This window comes from Lygodium microphyllum, chromosome 2 (genome assembly GCF_053477565.2).
Source record: "Lygodium microphyllum isolate KBCC chromosome 2, Lygodium_microphyllum_v1.1.10, whole genome shotgun sequence".
Taxonomy (NCBI): domain Eukaryota; kingdom Viridiplantae; phylum Streptophyta; class Polypodiopsida; order Schizaeales; family Lygodiaceae; genus Lygodium; species Lygodium microphyllum.
The window spans coordinates 91,124,345-91,133,313 of record NC_141136.1 but is presented as its reverse complement, the minus strand read 5'-3'; the positions used below and the strand labels follow the sequence as shown (position 1 = coordinate 91,133,313).

At 40.3% G+C, this 8,969-nt stretch overlaps 1 pseudogene; it reads right to left on the bottom strand.

Annotated features, from left to right (window-relative positions):
* Window positions 1–874: 874 nt before the first annotated feature.
* Window positions 875–1,485, bottom strand: LOC148040012 (protein mak16-like; annotated as a pseudogene).
* Window positions 1,486–8,969: the final 7,484 nt, after the last annotated feature.

The window sequence follows — 8,969 nt, the reverse complement described above, 5'->3', positions numbered from 1 at the left end:
TCATTGTGACTTTACCTAGAGCTCCCACATACCATTGTTTTGTAAGCATTGTGCAAAGATAAGTCGTTCACATGACCCAAAAACGAGACGTCAAGGAGTGCTCATTAGGGAATCAACTTTGTTGAAGTACAATACAAAACAAAAATTTTCACTTTTTGATAACCACAACACAACCACCAAAGCAACACAAATGACCAGTTATGCCTCTTATAGCCTTATTTTCTATAAGAACACACTCTATGAAGAGTATCTAACACTTTGCACAAGATTCAAAATACAAACTTTGAAAAAAGAAATGGCATAAAGTCTTCATACCTCTTTGATATTGTTACAATACTTTGAGCCTTCAACATCCGAGTTTTCAAAAATTTCAACCAACCAACAAGTCTCCACACACTTGTGTGTGACCCCTTCCTCACACAGGAGACAAATTTGGGAATCAAGGGAAGGGCCCCTTCATTTAAGTCATGGGGGTTTATATCATTGTCTCTCACACTCAAAAGCTTTAGGATTTTGTGTTTTATGGAAAGCAATAATTGCTTTTCTTTTTTGTTAGCAATGAAAAAACTTCTTCACAATTTGCTAATTAAAAAGCACTTTTGTCTTGGTGCTCTGATTTTTCAAAAAAACCTAAATGCCCCTAAAAATGGAAGCATTTTTAAAAGTTCATCCTCTCAATTATGTATGACTTCCCTCAAAACTAATGCTCATGCATGATGACCAGCTTGTCAAACATCCTCTCTATGATAGCATCAAGTCCATGATAATTAAGGCACTTTGTTGACAACAAAAAATGGCTTCTTCCTTCCCTTTTGGTTTCATCTTCATAGTCACCTTCTCTAATCCAACTAGGCCATTATTGTTCTTGTTTGCTTTACATAATAGCAACTACAACCTCAGCCTTTGCCTCTCTTTGTGCCTCTCAATTCACTTGTTTGGTTGGCATGGTAAAAATTTTCTCATTTACTTTCAAGGCTAGTTTGTGCTTTAAAATAAGGCACTATGTCACTTTTGTAAGACGGTGCTTATTTTTGTAAATCAAGAACTTTGGTTAGAACTCTATATATTTATCAACAATCTCCAAGTCTTTGGTATAGTTCCTGGGAGCTGAACTCTCTCCCATAATTAATTGGGTGTGTGGGCTCTTTCAATGCTCTTCATGTACAGATAGAGAGTTCCTTTGTTATCTCTGATGGTTGCTTAACGACTGTTTGCAAGGGGCATGAGCTTTGATTGCAAAAAGATAAGATGTTATACTCATTTCTACTAAAGTTTTGTGTCTTGGTTTTGGCCTTGAAGTTGCAATGGTTGTGGTTAATGACCTACTAGATGACCTTCTCAATCTCCACAAACTTGTTGTCATGATCTTCCCAATTATATACACATTACAGTGTATGAAGCAAATTACAGATTACTTCTGAAAAATTAGATCTAAAACATAAATATTTCTTGTAGCTTTTCAAAAAAAACTTTACCTTTTTCCATAATATCTATAACGTGATCCTTAGAAATTTTTACATCTTCTTTTTGGCCCACACAAATCATTTTCTTTCTTTGAAGAAGCTGAAGAGCCTTTTGAATATCTATCCTCTTTGAATCTACAATCTTTGGTACCTATGCAATAGTATTGCAGTGCTTAACATAATAATAGTATCTACCCAGATAAGATCTTCTTATTCTTCCAAACTTGGCATTAATCTATCCTTTGATTATTTTTCCCATCAGAGCATCTATAATTACTCTCTTTATTATAGTCCCCTACAGTTTCATGCAATGCATCCTAGTAGAAAATATGCTTTGAGATTGAACTCCATGCTCAAACATACTTGGCTTCAAGAAGAAATCTAAAGTGGAATCTATGCTATGCATTCATACAAGCAATGCTACACATGAAAAAATGAATGCACTAGAAAGTATAATGTCTAGTCTAACTACATGTACCCATGAGCTATGCAACATACAAACACAATTACTTTAGATCCTTAACCTCACCTCTTAGCACTCAACAAAAAATAAATGTTGTGCTCTAACTCCACACTCCCAAAATCTCACATTCACTCAAGAAAATAATGGTCCTCAAGATGTTGACCAAGAAAATAATCCATCTCACAACAACTAAAGGGGCAACCTTCATGACCCTCGAACTCACCCAACTACCTTTCCCACTCAACTAGCAGTTCCTATTGAAGTGAAGTGATGAATATCCCAACTCTCATACATGCAAAGAACTATGCATGCACAATGAATTTTTCTCTCTCAAGTCTTTTCTTTCCTTTTTGATTTTTATAGGGGTTAGAACCCCTTTTTACACACCTCTGTATATATTTATTGTCCTGAAGATATTCAGCGTTTTATTTCCCTTTATCATCATTATTTTTCTTCTGGTAGGCTTCTCTAACTGCCTCACAACTAGCAAGAACTCCTAGAACAGCTGCCTAGCAGAACATGGTCACTAGGACTTCCATCTAAAACAGGTCTTTTGATGCTTAGCAATGTCTTTACAGGAGGCAACAACTACTCAGACCTCCCTTAGACATACTTAACCTAAACCTGGGACTTCATGCCTTGGACGCCGGTCCCCAATAAGAAACGAAAAACCCCTTACCATAAAACCACAGTACTCACAAAGGAGAGATATCACCTGGATAGGGCCACGAGAAGCTTCCACGCAACAAAAGGCTCCTTCCAAGCTCTTTTCCGAACCTCTCTAGCACAAAACTAAAACAAGAAACCATTAACCGTACCTACACTAAACAGACAACTGGCCCTCTTGGCTTAATGAAATAAAACACTTCACTACAAAACTTAATCGGCCCTCTTGGTCTAACGATATCTGGACGTAATATCCAAAGCAGCTAGCCTTCCTAGCTTAAAACTAGATAGGTTATTTTAGTCCACGTAATACTGATGTCCTTGGCATATACATCACACCCTCTCAGACTACCCAGGGTGCCAAAGATAGCATATCATAGGTCGACTAGCCCCATGCTACTCATGCGAGTTAGCTAAAAGCTTGATCTTGTATTTTTTTTCTTTTTTTCTTTTTTTATCTTAGGGTTTTCTTCCTGTAGAGCTACAAGTCCAAGACTTTCCACAAATAACTCATCAATAAGATCGATCCCTTCTTGGGCACTATGAGCTAAATGAACAACCTTAGTGGGCTCGCATGTCCCACATTTACTGTAATCTGAATAAACTGGTCATTCAAGCAGCTAAGTGGCTCCTTTGGGAGAAAGAATCATAGCTTTGTACTCATTCGAACCTCCCCTATTTGGGTTTCCACATAAATCAGTGCTGCGACCTAAACTAGGTAGAACTTCAAGCCTAAGCACATCACATGGGTGTATCCCAAAGCAGTGTATATTGTCAGATGTATATCCAGTCTTATCCTCTTGGGGTTCGACAAAATATATCCAGATGGGATCCTTGGCCTTGCATCCAACACTCCTGCCATACTTTTGGAGATTTTGGGTCTCCAAACCCATCTCACATTTCCCTTAATATTATTTCATTCCCTCAATTTGATGCACTGGTCTAACGAACTCAATGCAAACTTATCCCTATGGCCAAATGGCTTCACATCCTTATGACCCTTGTGAAGCATAGGTGGACTTTTAGAATTTTGCATCCTCTTTACAAAAAATGTCTTTACTTGTCCATACTGCAAATTTTTTCCCATAAGAACCATGCTTTCACTGAAGGGAACAACATCCACCCGGAAGCTTGATTCCAACACCAAAGGTCTCTCAAGAGCCTTACTAGTAACAAAATTAGAACCACACACAGAATTCTTATCAACACTCATAGGCCCATTGGTGCGATCCATATTTCCATCACAACTATCTCTCGTGGAAGTGTTGCAAGCCCTAATGGGACTTACATGGCTTGGAACCTGTTCACTGAGAGGCGTGTCATTACTACTCATAGGATGGCCATTTTCTGCTTTGAGATTTTGGCCACCAAGGTTTCCCTCATAGGCTACCTTGGTATCAACAAGTGAGCTATCTTCTTGCAGAAATGATTGGAAGCTAGGATGCACTTGTACTGAGCGGGGAAAACTCCAAAAGTTTTTCCAACATTTCTGAATATGACCCTCATAATCGATGGCATGCATTTTTGCTTCCCTTAACGACTTAGGATTCTGCAGTCCCACTTGGATTTGCATATTAATCTCTAAACCATTCAGAAAGAGCTCACATAGCACATCATCTGGTAGTGCATTGGCTCTTCTTGGCCAAAGCCTAAGAGTACTATCAAAGGCTCTAGCATACTCTTTAACAGAAGGATAAGACTCCTGTCTAAACTGCATAAGCTGCCCTAAGACCTGAATCATAGGGAGCTTCTTTTCATACTCATTTAGAAATCTATCACAAGTCTCCTCAAATGATTTGATTGACCCTCTTGGGAGGCTCCAGTACCATTTCCTTGCCTCTCCCTTTAGGGTACTTGGGAATACGAGCATCCGATGTATATCATCGAACCCACTTGCAATGCAAGTTAGGTCATATTCTCTTAAATGAATCATCGGATCCTCATTTGGTAACCCATAAAACACTAGGAGATCCCTATAAAGAGGAGGACATTTAGTCCTTCCTTTTGGGATCAACACCGGGTCATTAAAATCTTCATATTCATCATGATCTGGGTCCAGCCTCTTAGGATCTTTAACCTCTTCCATCCCCACCCTTTTCGGTGTAGGGGGGTTAATATCCTCATTGACATCCCTTTCTGCCAACTCACTGAGTGGTCTAGGGAGTCCTATAAGTTTCAACATGTCATTTTGATCCCCTCTTAGAGGGTCTTCCATACCTTTCCCTTTAAAAGGAAAGTCCATAACGATTTTATATAAGAGCTTTTGGTCCTTATCTAAAGCAAATTTATCATTACCACTTCTTAAAACTTGGAAACCGTGCCTTTTAAGCAACGGTTTTCCCTTGACAGCTAGGGCTTCTAACATCATTATGATGCCTACTATGTCGTCATGGTGGCCCATTACACGGGATGTTTCAACCACAAGCATATTCCATCGTATATCCGCACTTTCCCATGGCATTATGGCTTTAGCATAATGACTTGTTGATGCCACAACTACCATAGTTTCCAACATGATTGTTGTTGAGATGACAAGCTCAACACATGCGGACATTGATGATGGACCGCCTGGTTAGATGGGTCCACACATCTACACTTAGCACGTCGTGGTCATTGTGATTCTCACATGGCCACTGACTCATTACTTATTATATTCAGGTTGTTACACCTATTTACAGCTGGCATAGTTATAGCGCCAGTCGACTAGTGTAGTCGGTTATGCATTGTTTGACTTAGTAGGCCACTTTCCTTTTATGTTGTATCTTATCTATACTTTGTATACATTGTAAAGAGTGTGGAAGAAGAAGAAGAAATCATCAAGAAAACGTTTTGACCTCCATCTCTCTTCTTGTCTCTTGAGTGAGCTTCTCCTTATGTATTCTGTGTGTGTTCGGCGCAGCATCTTGAGCAACCCCCTCCACCACGCGATTCTTGACAATTGTTTCATGCTCTCTAGGTTGATGGATGGTTAAACATGATTTCTCTTGGGTCGAGACCACACCAAGGCAAACCTCGGCCCATGCCATCGTTTTAGAGGATGGGGTAACCACTACTGGGCTATTATTTTCATCACATAAATTATCTTCCGTAGAGGACTCATGCTCTACATAACTAAGTCCATTAGTAAGTTTTATATGGGGAAAGCCAAGTTTTTCCATCCTTGAACAAACCCCATTTTATGGGTAATTTAGGGTCCCTTGAAACCCTAGATTTGAAAACCGCCACTTATAGGCAGCTCCCGGTAGACGCACAACTGATGGGACCTAAAATGGGCCGGCACTAGCTATGGCACTAGTCGGATCTCTATCATGTGCTCAACAACCCCACGCCTCGCGGCCAGGAGCATGGATGACACATACATCATCTTCCTAAACATCTTGCTTTTGTATCACGTCTCGTAGTCCAACTCTAACCCAATCAACACTCCTCAGAGGGAGTCCCTAACACATTGACAAATAGCACGAAGTACAAACATAGGAGGTCCTCCCATGGCTAAATGCCGCTACCTCACTACGACTCTCCTACACCTTGGGGATTGGCCCCTTGATGCGTCGCTAAATATATATAACACATTATCGCACACATTTCCACTCAAGGTAACAATTGATCATATCCAGGAATGTACCATTCCTCACTATCTTTCCCCTAGACCCAACGCCTAGCCTACAGCTTGGACAACCTCACTCACTCAACGTTGGTCACGATCCTCTAGAAAGCAAGTGCCATGCATCCACGAGATATTGTCTGATACCTTTAAATTTCCTGCTTCATGTAAATTGTGAATGTCCATGTGCTCAAAAAATTAAGAAAATCAGCATTGGTGCACATGTGGAAAACATTTCTTTTAATGATTTTGACTATTGCTCGTATACGGCGTTGCATGAACCTAGCACCGAGAAACCCTCGTGCTACTAGGTTCTTAATTTTTAATTATCGACTAACCTAAATGGTATGCATAAAAACCAGCAAGCTTTTCATCATTTCATTCAGCATTTAAACACCTTTTATACACTCTACCCCCTCACCCATTTAGGTTGTGCATCGTGCATAGGTTTAGGGTTCATTTTCCACATTTTTATTGTATGAAAAGCAATGAAAACTCACTAAAATATAAAGGTAGGGCTGAACTGAGGCCAAACCTCATACTTCAAACCTCCCATACATACACAAATATGGTTCTTATTTTTCCTTAATTTTCGGCACTCAAAATCTATTTTCCCATATTTTTAGTGGTTTTCCCCTATTTTTCTTGTATTTTTTGCAATATTAAATGACTGAAAATACAAAATGAGTTATGGGTTGTGGCCCTTAGGTTCATTTGCAAAAAAAACAAAAGTTTAGTTGGTGTGTCTTATTATATTTTCCATTTATATCTCAAAAACACCCAATTTCTCCATATTTCGGGTATTTTACGGGTTTTACACTATTAATTTCATCCACAACACTTATGGTTTTCTGATTTTTTGATTTCAAATAGTTGGAAGACATTGCAAACATCATTATAATGCATAATCGTCCCATGGGAACAAGTATTCATGAAGCAAATTGCATAAAACATCAATTTCCTTTATAAAAATGAGATTACCGTTCTTTGCGGGTTACGGGTTTTTATTTGCCATGTCTCGGGACTGATTTCCAGCAGCCATTAATGCTCATGACAGTCCACAATCAGCAATCTTCATTCCTCTTCAACCACGGAGCAATCCGGTCTTCATTGGACAAGCATCCGTCATCCATTCTTCTTCTTCTTCTTCACCACATGAATTTGCCCTTAGGGGAGAGAGAGAGAGGAGAGAGAAAGACTAGATTTCCATCTCTTCATTCCCACAGCCATTTCACGGGCGAAGACAGGCGATAAGACCAGCCAAGAGAGGGAAGATCAGCCCCATGATCGGTTGTATGGGTTGCTTTCAGCCTGCATACTCCATCTCCATCATGAGAGGGCACAAAAAAGGCCGCCATGTTGCTCTACATTTTTTCTTCATCCCTCATTCTCTCTCCACGTTTTTTGCTTCATAAGGTGCATAAAATTTTTTTTGGGGGGGGGGGGGGGGGGGTCCAAACTCAAAAGGCATGCTCAATTTTGGCCTCCCAAGTGTCCACCTTTTCATATCTTGACCATTTTGTGGCCATTTCTGTTGAGATATTGAGCTCCACTCGTGATACGCCAGGGTGACCGTTGTGTATTTATGTCACCGACTTGTCAGTTGCAGATGCGGTTGGTACACCGCCCCTGAATAATAGCTACATGATAGCTATCCTTATCTACTCTAGTTCATGGCTCAGTTAGTATGCCACCTTAGTTAGTTGAGTTTGGTTTGAGACCCATATCTAGGGTTCTTCTATTTCTTTGTACTTGAGTTCTTTTGGCTTCCACAACGAAGAAGAGGAAAACTGTTTTCAGCCTCCACCCTTGTGTGTATTCCCCCATTGTGCAAGCAAGAAAGCTACAAGTGAGACTCCTTCCTTCTCTCCCACAATCTTGACATGGTATTAGAGCCTTGTTCGTGGTAAGGAGCTCAAGAAAGCAAGCCAAGCTCGCGGTGTTCTGGTAAGAGGAGCAGTGTTGCTTTCATTTTCTGTTTTGGGAGTAGATCTCTGCAGGTAGCACAGCCGAAAAGTGCAGGAGTGCATTGTCTCAGGTTGAGACGCCCTTCGCGGTGAAGCAAGAGGGCAGTATATGCTGTGGGCGAGGGCTTTAGCCCTCGGCGACCTTGTTTTTTTTATTTGAGGCCATTTCGGGGCCTGTTTTGGAGGCGGAAGTTTTCTACACACACTCAGAAAAAGGCCCAGTTTTATGCTGTGCAGCCACTATTCTACAGGTCGGTGAAAAGTTACTGTAGAAATTGCATCGTATGCTTGTGCGCAGAGACATTGGGAGTTACAGAATCATCCCTGTTGCCTATTGATGCAAAATCGTCACTAGGAAGTGACTGTGTGGTCAAATACCACTTTCGCCAATTTTGCAGATTTTCCCTTGTGAGGGTGAAGCTATGTTTTTTGCAGTGACATAATTTTTTGCAGTGTTCTGTAATGGCATCTGATTCTCTTTCACAGATTGTCACTGAAAAGCTTGACAAGAACAACTTCCAAGCATGGAAGTTTAGAATGACGAATTTCCTTATGGGAAAAGGATATTGGGAATTTGTTGCAGGGAATGAAGAAGAACCAGTTCTTCTTGATGTTCCCAATCAACAGCAAATGCAGGCATTTAAAACATGGCATGAGAGAGCCAGGAAAGTTATGTACTGGCTGTCTATCAGCATTTCAGACTCTATGATTGTGCATATTTAAGATGCAAGTACGCCAAAGGAGGCATGGGATACTTTGTCAAAAATGTATAGCACAAATACGCAAGCCAGGAAAATGCAGCTCAA